The sequence below is a fragment of the Dermacentor variabilis genome, chromosome 11 (genome assembly GCF_050947875.1).
Source record: "Dermacentor variabilis isolate Ectoservices chromosome 11, ASM5094787v1, whole genome shotgun sequence".
Classification (NCBI taxonomy): Eukaryota; Metazoa; Arthropoda; class Arachnida; order Ixodida; family Ixodidae; genus Dermacentor; species Dermacentor variabilis.
In genome coordinates, this window is record NC_134578.1 from 111,646,947 (window position 1) to 111,660,685 (window position 13,739).

General features: G+C 48.8%; 1 protein-coding gene across 1 annotated transcript in view; it reads right to left on the reverse strand.

Annotated features, from left to right (window-relative positions):
- The window catches only part of LOC142564048 (acetylcholinesterase-like), a 51,736-nt gene extending 38,500 nt beyond the window's left edge, over nt 1-13,236 (reverse strand). The window contains exon 1 of the mRNA XM_075674865.1: nt 13,168-13,236. The gene's annotated coding sequence lies outside the window, so the exon portion shown is untranslated. The remainder of the gene's footprint in view (nt 1-13,167) is intronic.
- Between the last annotated feature and the right edge of the window lie 503 nt (nt 13,237-13,739).

A 13,739-nucleotide genomic window follows, 5' to 3' on the forward strand; every position in this document is an offset into this window, starting at 1 on the left:
TAAAAAGAAAGGACAAACAGGTGTCTTTCTGCTTGTGCGGGAGGCGCCCTTAGTCCAGGGCTCCTGCGGCTCTTGCTGTCTCCCGGGCCCGCCGCACCAGTTGCTGCTGGTTACGAGGGTCCGAACTAGTCAGCACGGCCTCCCACTGCTCGGGTGTGGGGTTGGGTATTTGCGGGGCCGCCTTCACGTTGGGGCACGCCCATGTGGTGTGATATAGGGAGGCGTAATCATTACAAAGGGGACACTTGTATGAATATAGTGTAGGGTGTATTGCGTGTAGTCTGCTTAGATGGGGGTATGTGTTGGTTTGTAGTTGTCGCCATGTTACGGCGTCTTCACGTGAGAGGGTCTTGTGTGGAGGCGGGTATTGTCGTCTGTTCAATCTGTGGTGTTGTAGTATGGCGTTGTATTGTAAAGGTACGGGCTCCATGGAGGCGGCCGTATCCCTCTCTTGTGGCGCCCGGGAGGCATGAGCTCGGGCTACAGCGTGCGCACGCTGATTTCCACGGAGGGACTCGTGTCCTGGAGTCCACACTATTTCAACGTCCGGCAATTGGGAGGCTTGTTTGAGGAGTCGGTGGGCTATTGAAGATATTCTGCCTCTCGCGTAGCTACGGCAAGCTGCCTGGGAGTGAGTAATGATTGTGACGTACTCGTTGGTCGGACTAGAGGTGATGGCCAAGGCGATGGCTGTCTCCTCCGCTACGAGGGCGCTGGCAGTGCGGACCGTCATCGAGACCACCTCTTGTAGGTTACAGTCGACAACGCTGGCCGTCATGGCTGCCTTTTGGGGGTACTGCGCGGCATCTGTGTATAGTGTGGTGGGGAGACTGCCATATTTTGTCTGTAGAGTTTTTGCGCGAGCTTGGCGACGATCGGCATGATGTTCCGGGTGCATGCTTCTGGGGATAGGGGCTACCTTGATGTGTCCCCGGAAGTTGGGGGCCAGATGAATTGCTTGTTCGTGGCCTTTGCCGTGTGTGGGGTAGCCTAGGCGCGCTAGGACTGTCCTTCCTGTAGGTGTGAGGGCTAGTCGTTCTCGTTGGCTTGTGAGGTGGGCGTCTATAATTTCTCTTATAGTATTATGGACTCCTAGGGCTTCAAGCTTGAGTGTCGCTGTTCCTGGTGGTAGGCCGAGCGCTTGCTTGTAGGCTTTCCGAAGAAGTACGTCTAATTGATCAAGTTCCTTGGGAGTGAGGGGCAAGTACGGGGCAGCGTAGGCAATGCGGCTGATTATCAGGGCCCGGACGAGCTCTATTATGTCGTCTTCTTTCAGTCCGTATTGTCTGGTGGTGATACGGCTGACCATTCGCATGATTTGGAAGGTGGTCTGCTTGAGACGTTGGATGGTGTATGCGCCTCCGCCGTCCTGTTGTATGTGGAGTCCTAGAATGCGGACGCGGTTTACTGTGGGTATTTCTTTGTCGTCGAGGGTGAGTGTGATTTGGGTAGTTCAGTGAGTTTTCTTCGTGATTTCTGTCGAACGACTAATAGTTCTGACTTCTCGGGGGAGCACCGGAGACCACTTGTTTTTGCATATTGCTGGACGGCGTCGGTCGCTTGTTGAAGGGCGTCTTGTTTCTCTCCTTCGGAACCAGTGGTGGTCCAGATAGTGATGTCATCGGCGTATATTGCATGCCTGATTCCTGGTATTGCGTTGAGTTTCTCAGGTAATTTCATCATAGCAATATTGAAAAGGGTGGGTGATAGAACGGCACCTTGTGGGGTTCCTTTGTTGCGAGTAGGTAACGTCGGGGTTCTGAGTGAGCCAATGCCTATTGTGGCCATCCGGTTGCTTAGAAAGGCGCGTATATAATTGTAAGTATTACGACCACAGTTCGTGAGGCTTAGGTTTGTAAGGATGGTATGGTGAGCCACATTGTCAAAAGCGCCTTTGAGATCGAGTGCCGTTGCCACGACGATCCACTTATTTTTGGATGTTGACGTCGGAAACGGTCCCAACAAAGTCATCCCGATCTAGTGAAATGGTCGGCAACGAGGCGCGATTCGCTGCAGTAATCCCGCTCGCCTTGTCGGTGGTCCCTTGCGTCGCTGACAGTCTCGGCATGTCTTGACGTAACGGGCGACGTCGGCAGTCAAGCGTGCCCAGTAATACCTTTCCTGTATCCTCTACAGCGTGCGGTAGAATCCGAGGTGCCCAGAAGTATATATATATATATATATATATATTGTAGTGGGTAATATGCATGTGGAACAGTGCCGACTGCCACCGCTGCGGCGCGAGACCCGAGCTCGGGCTGTTGATGCGAAGCGCTAGGACTCGTGATCTAGAGCTACCTGCGATCCCTCGAACGAGCTGCAATAAACCCCATTTCATTTGGTGGAGCTGCGGGGTAACCTTGAAAACTGGAACTCCGAAGCCGGACGCTACCGACTGCTGCGACCATTCCAGACGAAACCACCCAGGAAGATGCACCACAGCCTTCGACGGTCATCGTTTCCAGTGCATTGTGCCAGCGTGATCCTGCCATCTTTAGCGGCACCGATGATCATGACGTGGAGGATTGGTTGTCATCTTACGAACGGGTGAGTCAGCATAACAAGTGGGACGACGTCACCAAGCTGCACAACGTGCTGTTTTACTTAACCGGCGTCGCGAACCTCTGGTTCCGAAACCATGAACACGATTTCACAACGTGGAGAAGATTCAAGACAAGTTTCACAGAAGTGTTCGGGCGCCCCGCTGTGCGCAAGCTTCGCGCAGAACAACGCTTACGGGGGCGCGCGCAACATCACGGTGAAACGTTCACAAGTTACATCGAAGATGTCATTGACCTGTGTAAGCACGTGAATCCGTCAATGGCGGAACAGGACAAGATCAAACACATTATGTAAGGCATTGATGAGGACGCATTTTAAATGTTGTTAGCGAAGGATCCACGTACCGTGGCCGAAGTTATCGATTTATGCCAAAGTTTTGACGAGCTACGGAAACAACGCATCTTAGCTCGGCGCCCACCGCCTACGGAAGATGCGTTAGCAGCATTGGTTATTGGCGACAACCACACAACTTTGCTGACGCAAATAAAAGAATTTGTGCGTGGGGAGGTCACGCGACAGCTCTCGATTTTGCCCACCACGGAGAAGTCTTCTCAATATTTGGCTCCAGCGATCCGACAGGTAATTCAAGAGCAAGTTTCCGAAGCTCTTCCACCTCCGTGTCAGCCGGCTCCTGTGGCCGCGCCTCTGACGTATGCTGAAGCCGCTGCACGGGCGCCTCGTCTGCCGGGATTCTCTCCTCCGTCTTCAGCGCTTCTCCAGCCGGTGGCTCCCTTTTTCAGCGCACAGGAGCAAGGTACAAATCCTTGGCGCACTGCTGACAACCTCCCAATATGCTATGCCTGCGGTACACCGGGACATGTAGCGCGCTTCTGCCGCCGGTGCTTGCCGGCCTTCGTGGGCACCGCGCGACCACCCAGCTCCGGCTTCCGACCATTCCGTATGCCTTAGCGACCACCACCGGAAGTCTACGCTGCTGATGACATACCAGCACCGCAGTCACAGCTCTACAATACTCGTCGCTCGCCTTCCCCTCGTCGGCGCTCACTCTCACCCATGCGTCGTAGGCCCAGTGCCAGTACTACTAAGGCGGAAAACTGATTTCCGCAGTTCCTGACGCACGAACTGCGTCATCGTAGGAACATCAAAGTCCTCGTTTTTGCCCCGTTAACGTTATTGAAGTGTCCGTCGATGGCATCAAATGTCTTGCGCTCGTCGATACAGGTGCTGCTGTATCCGTGATTAGTGAGAAACTTCGCCGTGAATTACGGAAAGTGACCATGATGCCTTCGGTACTATTGCTTAGAACAGCCATTGCACAGCAAGTTCAGCCAGTCGCTATGTGCATTGCCAGGGTGCTGATTGGAGACATTTAGCATTCGATTGATTTGTTCGTGTTAACTTGTGGCTCCCACGATGTGATTCTCGGTTGGCATTTTCTGTCGTGCCATCACGCAGTCATTGACTGTGCACGTGATGAGGTTCAGTTCTCCGTTCTGTGCGATTTGCCATCTCACAACTTTCAAGTTCATGATGTTACCAGGATCTGTGTAGCTTCAGATACTGACCTTCCCGCTCACAGCGCGGTATTTGTCCCTCTTTCATGCGCATCGCTTGCCGAAGCGACGGCCATGTTTTCACCCGCTGCCGTCTTCATTCGCCGCCAGCCTATATTGTTGCCTTTCGCCCTCCTCACGGTTCACCATGGGGCTGCAGAAATACTGATTTCTAACCCAAATTCGTACACTTTGGCTTTTCACTGTGGCGAGACTATTGGTACCATCCAGACTGTGGACGCTGACGTTATTGTGCGTGTCCCTGTTCCCGACGACGTGGATACTGCCAACGTAACAGCGCGGGCACCCCATCTGCCATCTAACCAAGTATCACCGGATGTTTTTTGTCGCTGTATTGCCGATGACCTCGAGCCGACACAACGTGAGTGGCTTATTACTCTTTTAAATGATTTTCACGCCTCTTTTGACTGCAACCAAGCATCATTAGGTCGCACAAGTACCGTCTCTCACCACATTTATACAGGACATCGCGCACCTTTACGCCAGCGTCCGTACCGCGTGTCATCCACCGAGCGTCGTGGCATCGCCGAGCAAGTTAAAGACATGCTTGAACGTGGTGTTATCAAGCCATCCTGCAGCTCTTGGTCGTCTCCTGTAGTAGTCATTAAGAAAAAAGATGGCTCGATTTGTTTCTGTGTGGACTATCGTCGCCTCAACAAGATTACACGAAAAGATGTCTATCCTCTACCGCGCATAGATGACGCCCTGGATTATCTTCATGGTGCTGAATTCTTTTCTTCTTTGGACTTGCGATCAGGCTATTGGCAAGTGCCAGTGGATGAATCCGACCACTCGAAGACAGCTTTCATTACGTCTGATGGCCTGTATGAGTTTACAGTAATGCCATTCGGCCTCTGCAATGCACCCGCGACATTCGAAAGGATGATGGACAATATTCTACGAGGCCTCAAATGGAAGACGTTCTTGTGTTATTTAGACGACGTGGTAGTTTTCTCCCCTGATTTCACCACTCACCTCTCTCGTCTACGCGAAGTCCTTACTTGTCTTACCATCGCCGGCCTTCAACTTAACTTGAAAAATGCGCACGAACATTACCATAGGAGGAGGGGTGAGAAAGGAAAGAAAGGGAGCAGCACATATTATTGGTTGTTTGCCCTGCGCACACGCGTTTTATCATTTATGGAATGCATACCCATTTTCCTTATGCGTAGGCGCTCCACATAATGAGCAGCAAGCTATGTAATGCAGAGACTTAGAAACTATAGATGTTTTTCTTCATCGCAGTGACATTTACAGTGGTGTTGTTAATTTAGCCTGCTTTGAAAAATTGGAGGACGCTTAAGCTTCGCCTTCAAGAGTGGAAAGCGACAGCGTTCCCGTCGACCCGCCAAGGGGTGTAAGACAATTGGCTACGGCGCAGCGACTACGCGCCCCGCATCGGACGCGGTGAGCGTCGAGCAACGCAGCGTTCGGCGCGACAGCGAAATGTGCGCCTGAGCAAGCGACGCACGCCTGAGCCTTAGAAGCAGCTCGTTTCTAAGGCAACACCGCGTTCACTAGAGGCGCTTTTGTACTGCTTTGAAGCATCGAACTCGTGGCTCAGTGGTAACGTCTCCGTCTCACACTCCGGAGACCCTGGTTCGATTCCCACCCAGCCCATCTTGGAAGTTGCTTTTTATTTATGAAGTGCCTGCCGTGATTTATCGCTCACGGCCAACGCCGCGGACGCCGACGCCGACACCGACACCGACGACACCGGCTTTTCTGCGACACGAGCTCCTTAACGCTATCGCGTTAAAAAGTGGCGCTTCGGAGCCCGCCAGCTGACCATACTTGGCCATGTCGTTTACAAAGACGGCGTCCTTCTCGACTCTGACAAATTTCGTGCTGTCGCAAAATTTCCGCGGCTGACTGTGAAAGAGCTCCGAAGTTTTGTCGGTCTTTGCTCTTACTTTCGACGCTTTGTGCGGAATTTCGCCTGCATCATCGCTCCCCTGACGAAGCTCCTGGCTGGCCCTGGTGACCTTCGCGACTGGACTCCGGCATGTTACCAAGCCTTCACTACTTTGCGTCGTCGGCTTGTCTCACCGCCTGTTCTACGCCACTATGAGACGAGTGCACCGACTGAAGTTCATACCGACGCCAGCGGCGTTGGTCTTGGAGCCGTCCTTGCACAACGGAAGCCTGGCTTTCCAGATTATGTGGTTGCATATGCAAGTCGTGCTCTCACGAAGGCAGAATTCAATTATTCTGTCACGCAAAAAGAATGTTTGGCTATAGTTTGGCCTTAAACAAATTTCGCCTTTACTTGTATGGTCGTCCGTTCGACGTTGTGACAGACCACCACGCGCTCTGCTGGCTTGCGTCACTGAAAGACCCGTCGGGGCGTCTTGGACGTTGGGCTATTCGGCTCCAAGAATTTGACATTCGCGTCATTTATCGATCCGGGGGCCAACATTCTGATGCAGATGCGCTCTCCCATTCGCCCATGCGATCCGACGAAACGCCACCTTCATCCACAGAGTGCCCGGTTGTTACGCTTGCTGTTACTGACATGCCGTCTGAACAGAGAAAAGATCCGTCGATTGTGTCTCTCATTGACATTCTTAGCAGTTCTTCAACATCTACATGCCCTCGAGCCCTTCGTCGCCAAGCCACCCACTTCGTGCTACGGGATGCCATCTAGTACCGCCGAAACTATCAGCCAGGCGGTCGCAAATGGCTGCTAGCCGTCCCTCGCCATTTGCGTTCCGACGTATGCACGTATTTCCATGCAGACCCACAACAAGCTCATGCTGGCGTCCTGAAAACCTACGAGCGGTTCCGCCAGCGGTACTACTGGTGCGGCATGTATTCTTATGTCCGCAACTACATTCGGTCATGCGCAGCCGGTCAGCGACGCAAGACATCTCATACGACAGGCCCTCTGCAACCTTTACCGTGTCCTGCACGTCCTTTTGATCGGGTTGGCATTGACTTTTATGGGCCTCTTCCATGCAGTGCAGACGGAAATCGTTCGATAATTGTCGCAGTAGACCACCTCACAAGATATGCTGAAACTGCTGCACTTGCTTCGGCTGCTGCTGGCGACGTCGCCGCATTCATCTTACGGCATTTCGTCTTACGGCACGGCGCACAGCGAGAACTGCTCAGTGACCGAGGCCGTGTCTTCTTGTCCGAAGTTATTAATGAGCTGCTCGCCACGTGCCGCACTATTCACCGCACCACTACGGCGTATCACCCACAGACTAGCGGTCTAACGGAACGATTCAACCACACTCTTGGGGACATGCTCACCATGTATGTTGCATCTGATCATTCCACTTGGGACGATGTCCTCCCTTTTGTGACGTACGCATACAATACCGCCGTTCAGGCTACCACAGGCTTCTCACCATTTTTCATTCTTTATGGACGTGAACCATCCACTACCCTCGACACCGTACTACCATATCACCCGGATGCCTTTGAATTCACCCCTCTTTCCGAAGTTGGTCGCCATGCTGAAGAGTGCCACCAACTGGTTTGCTCGTTCACGTCGGATACCCAAGGAATCCACAAAGATAGCCACTACAACGATCAGCCCACACAGACCTTCGCCGTGGACTCTCACGTCTGGCTTCGGCTGCCCTTCCAAGCTCCAGGCCTTAGCCCAAAGCTTGCTCCGAAATAATAAGGTCCGTACCGGACCGTCGCGTGTAATTCACCTGTGAATTATGTGGTCGAACCGGTGACGCCATCTTCGGACAAACGCCGCCGTGGCCGCGAGACCGTTCACGTCAGCCGCCTGAAGTCGTACTCGTACCACGACCCCTTTATCGTATCATCATCTTAGGTCGCCAGGATGGCTCCTCTTCGCCGCGGGGGAAGTTGTAGTGGGTAATAGGCATGTGGCTTAGTGCGGACTGCCACCGCTGCGGCGCGAGACCCGAGCTCGGGCTGTTGATGCGAAGCGCTAGGACTCGTGATCTAGAGCTACCTGCGATCCCTCGAACGAGCTGCAATAAACCCCAGTTCTATATATATATATATATATATATATATATATATATATATATATATATATATATATATATATATATATATATATATATATATATATATAGGCACTTGTAGATACAAGAAGTGCGTGCGAAAAGAAATGATTGCCTTGTTTCTTACGTTTCGGCCAGGATCCGGCTTTCGTCAGGCACTACATGATATGGTACGGCGTTGTGGTTAAATAAGTAAATGGGGATAGGGGCTCCTCTATACATTTACGCACTGTCAAGACACAGCCATTATGTAAGGAGTTTCAACTCGTGGCGAATGAACAGTACATTCAACGAGATAAAAAAGCAGCTCCTTTTTCATCGCATCCGTAATGCCACATCACCAGAATAGCTGTTCGCACGCAGACACACATGCGCGCGCTTCGCCCCAAGCAATTTGCTGGTTTCCGATGTCTCATTTTATTGTATTTAATCTAACACAAGGGATGCTCATGAAGTATTGTTGCCACAGTTTTGTGAAATCTTCTGTACACACCTTTTTATAAGCTCTTTTCTAAACCCTGTCTTTGTTACATTGTTTGCTCCACGAACGCGCTGTTACAACCAACCCGTCGTGTTATGCATTTTTACCGCGTTCGACATGTGTACAGATAATTCGTGATGGGTACATTCAGCGTACAGCAAAAATCTGTCTTGTGTCATGGTTTTTTATCTTTTTTCTTCTCTCGTTTTTCAAACAACGTGTAGTCTTTTCTGCAAATGCTATTTTTGTTGTATATAGCGTTTTTGTACAAACCTGTTACAACCATCTCATCATGCGTTTTTCCCTCTTTTTCTGTGTTAACCATGTGTCATCTTTTTTGTAAACCCTGTTCTTGCTGTATATGGTGTTGCTCTACGAACCTGCTATAACCATTCCGCCGCACATTCTTTTATTATTGTTGTTTTTGCTTTCACAGTGAGCCAATTCCGAGAACTGATATTGTCCTTGCGCTGCAGGAAAGCAGAAATTCTTCTCGAAATTTGATTTCACATAGGGCCACTGGAAAGTCCCCAGGGCCTCAGAAATCCGCGTAAGAAGGCATATTCAAGGATGTCAGTGCTCTGACAGTTAAAGTATATGCATTTTGGGATTAAGACGACCTCAGCGATCTTTGCGCGTCTTTTGAGGACAGTTCTCATTTCATTTTATTGCCTTAAAGACCCCATTCGAGGTATTACATAAGGGGTGGTTCACATGTGGATACAAGAAAAGGCAGCTGTTACACTGAAATACAAGTTTGAACAGTTTCTAGAAATTGTGAATGACGTGATGGCAGCGACATTGAAGGGTAGGTCGTTCCAGTCCTTGGCAGCTCGAGGAAAAAATGCATACCTACTCAACTTGCATGGCTATTTTTTACCACATCGTAACCGCTACCACCGCCTGGCAAGAACACATGGAGGCCTTGCGACTTGCCTTCGAGAGAACCAGGAGTGTAAACCTCACAATGATACCGAGCAAGTGTGAGATCGGACATCCTACTATTACATTCCTCGGAGATTGCATTGGAGAGGGGAAAGTAAAACGAATACTAAATATGCTGCACAAGATTCCAGCCGCCAAGCACCCAACTACTGAGGAAGCTTAGCAGAATGCGTTGCAGGGTAAGTTGGTTCATTGTATTTGGAAAGATTGCATGCGCTTTGTGGATGATCACAAGGAAGAAGACGGGACAGGTGCATGTCCCGTCGTTTTGCACCTGTCCCGTGTTCTTCCTTCTGTTCGTTTACAAAGCGCATCCAATCTTTCCAAATACTAAGGAAGCTGTACAATCCTTTCTTGGTTCAACCGGCTACTATAGGAAATTTACTCCAAATTACGCCGAAATTACCAAGTCCGTTACTGACCTAACAAAAAAACCTCAAAGCCATGTAGTATGTTGGGGACCGACGCAGGAAGAGCATTTAATGTGCTGAAGGACAAGCTCACCGCTAGTGTGATACTTCAAGCACCTGACATCAAGAAGCCATTCGTGTTTCGCATGCATGCTTCAAGCATAAGTATAGGTGCTTTCCTCCTGCAGTCCGGCATTGAGTACGTTTTGCATCCCGTTTCTTATGCTAGGCGCAACGTCGTACTGCCTAGAAAAACACGTTATTCTACAGTGGAACATGAATATTTGGCTCCAGTGTGAGCTGTTAAAAAGTTTTACGTTTAACTGCGCAGCAAAACATTAATTAATCAGTTCGGCCATCAGCCACTGCAGTACTTAGTCAACCAAACATGTAATTATCCGGGTTCTACGATGGAGCTTGTTGATACAATGTTACTGTTTTAACGTCAAATACATAAAATGGTCGGGCTATGTAGGAGCAGACTACTTAAACCGCATATGAACTGTATCGCCCTCTAGGATATCACGTTTGACATCGCATAAAGAATTCTGTTTCTCGTTTTGTTCTGTTTTAAAAGAGACTAACTGTTCCTGTTAAGCCACGTACTAAACTTGTTGTGGTGCCTCTGACGCATTTAATGCTGCGTGCATATATGTACGGGCGCAACCGTATCTGCGGAGATACTGACCGGTCAAGCAGACGGCAACCACCTCAAACCCGGGAAGATAGGCAAAGAAAGCTTTGATCCAAATGTCGGTGACCTAATGTGTAGAGTATTCGGCAAATGCGCTGGTTCGAATCTGGCCACGAGAGACACTTTTCTTTTCTTCTTTATTCAAGTAAACGAAATGATGCTTGCTTTCTCACGTCGACTTTCTAATCTCCCGATCTCTTCCTACAAACCTTCTACATACATTGAACCACTTCACGAAGCCTCGTGGAATACAGCGAACGCTGAAAAGCTGAAGAAAAAGGCAACAAAAGGTGGACTTTAAGCACAAGCGCTAAAAGTTGAATCAGCAGCATCGCTAGGCTTAGAAGAGGCCTACTAGGCATCAGCACACGAACGTGAGCGGGAACTTTTCCAATACGCTGAACGCGCAAGAATCTGAACGCGCACCGCTCCTTTTCAAATTTATTGACTATCAAACAAATATTAGTTACAGCTCCACAGAACAATGAGCATAGCCATTGAAAATAATAAATAGAGAGAGTGCCTATTAACACAGAAGTACGAAAAAAAGGACCATCGGTGGAGTCACTGTTCCAACCACAAAAAAAAAGAATGCAGACCTAACGCGCATGGCACAATCCAGGTAACACGACGCTTCATTGAAGCACAATGTTTCTATTTGAACAATTTTTTCGCTAGATTTACCTACTTTTCGGTTGGTTTAGCCACAAATATTTAGCGAGCGAGCATATTTTTCTACCGGTGTGGCACATCTATTAGCGAAATTGTATCAAATACAAGGTTAAAGATATATTTGCCTCGAAAAATTATTTCTCGAGGGCGACTTATTCTTCAAAAGCTACAGAAAGGCGGCCAAAATTGGCTCTAGGCCTTGTAAGCATAACAAAGCGGTGGAGGTCAGTGCTGTCGCAGAAAATATGCGCGGTTAATTGCGGGGAGGAACAAATGCTTTGTGTTGTTCTCTCCGAAAAGAAAATTTCTCCATTGTTTATGACAATTAGAATGGGCTTTAATCTTGTGGCGTCTGTACTTACTCTAAGCAAGTTCTGTTTTTGACACCCGCATTCGTATCAGTAAATGAACTTTCCATATCTAACTGTCATATATTCATAATTAATAATGAATAATAAATGCCATACCTTAAACCATAAATTCCGGGGCATTACTTGCTATAACCACGACTTGATTATGAGGCAGGCCGTAGTGAGGGAATCCGTAATAATCGTGACCACCTGGGGTTTCTTAACGTGCATTCGTTGTATGGTACACGGATGCTTTTGCATTTCACCGCCATCGAAATGCGGCAGCCGCGGCCAGGATTCAATCCAGTGCCCTCGGAGTTATAGCCGATACCATAGCGAATATTTCACTAGGGCGGGTACGGTATGATGAGTGGGTATGGTGAGGTTTAGAACTCAACAGTTGAATAATTGGGAAGATCAAAAATAGAAAGGCGTACATATCGGACCGGCTATACCCGTTTACCCGAATATGAACACCTCACTTTCGTGAATTACGCCGTGGAGTAGCGAATAAATCGCTACTTCTCGGAGCTTTCCGGTAGACCAAGGGGCGGAAAAATAGTATTTGGCCTGCATAACCGTCATGAATTTGTCATTGCTTGGTTAACAATGTGCCTAAAACCTTGCCTTGTACTTTAGTTCTCCTTTTGCGAGTGCCAAAAGTTATGGAAAGCTTGCAGGCATAAGGTGAGAGAAATGTGTCTTTGTGATATGAAATACGTGGCCGTTCTTCTTTTCAACAGTGCAGCAATTGTAAAGTGATACTTTGAAGGTAAACGCAGGATTACCGCTATCATTGCGCACTGTTCTTATCTTTAAGTGCATTACTAACACAACAATCTGTTCCACCCTTCTGGAAAATGAAATGAGAAAATCTGTAGGCGCAACTTGGAAGGAGCTGGCACAAGACAGGGACCATTGGAGATCGTAGGAGAGACTTTCTTTCCGGAGCCGACATAAATATTGTATAGTGATGATGATAATGACCACGACGACGGCGACGAAGATGATGATCTATACAGCGCAGTTTAACGTAACAATTCCGGAGGAATGACAGAGTGGTCACATACCGAACAGCTACAGCAGCAGAGCTGAAATAAATTAGTGAATTCGTTATGCAGCAAATAATACTTTTGTGGAGAAAGGAGCTTGCGCTTACTTGTGCTGCTTCGTCGGCAAGCGTCACCCAACAGTCACCACAAGCCCAGAAGAGCAGACAAAGGAAAATTCGCGAAAAATAATACAACTCGAACCCTACAGCACAAATAATATTGGCGACAATAAGGGCATAATTCTTTTTTCATATTTCATGAGGTAAAGATAGAAAACAGTAACATTACTGCTTCAGCGAAAACGGCAAGAGCAACCGACAGCGATGCACACAGTAATTTCCCGCTGCACCGTATACTGCACAAACAAGACAGACCTAAACTTTAGCAGCAACTGTGCCACAACAAAATGCCTTCGCCGCATTTTCCCGACCGAGAGACAGAATCGCCGTCGCTCCGGCGTCTAGCACTCACCGTCGTCCGAGGATGGCGTCTGATGTCCGTCAAGCCGAAGCCACAATGGTAGCTATACAGCGCAAGAACAACAAAAAATATATATTTAGAAAAAGATAGTATTTTTCTTGGCACGTGGTCTGGGGGTTGTTGATAATAAATATGCTGCTACAGGACGTGGCCGTGGAACACAAGCCGCTTGTGCGAGGAGGTGCAAGTGATATAAGATTAGTCTACCACAGGGAATTGCAAGGAAATAGAGAAACGGCGCTATCCGCTACAACGTCCATAGCGCGAAAGGATGGAGCACCCACAGTTGAACATGTTTCGCCGGAGTATCATAGTATCCATCCAGCGATAAAACTTGGCGCTGGTGGCGTGCCCGTGTCCTTGAGGCTTGTAGGATAGTTGGTAACCTAAGCAGGATTTGCACTGGAGTGTTTGAGGTGACCCTCAAAATACTGGTTAAAGAAAGTACGTCTAGCCGCCCAGCCTTTACACTTCGATCACTTTGGGGCAATATTTCTAAATGACTAAGATGCACCTGAATGGCGAAAATAACGAGTGTGGAAACACATTCCATGCGCCACGTC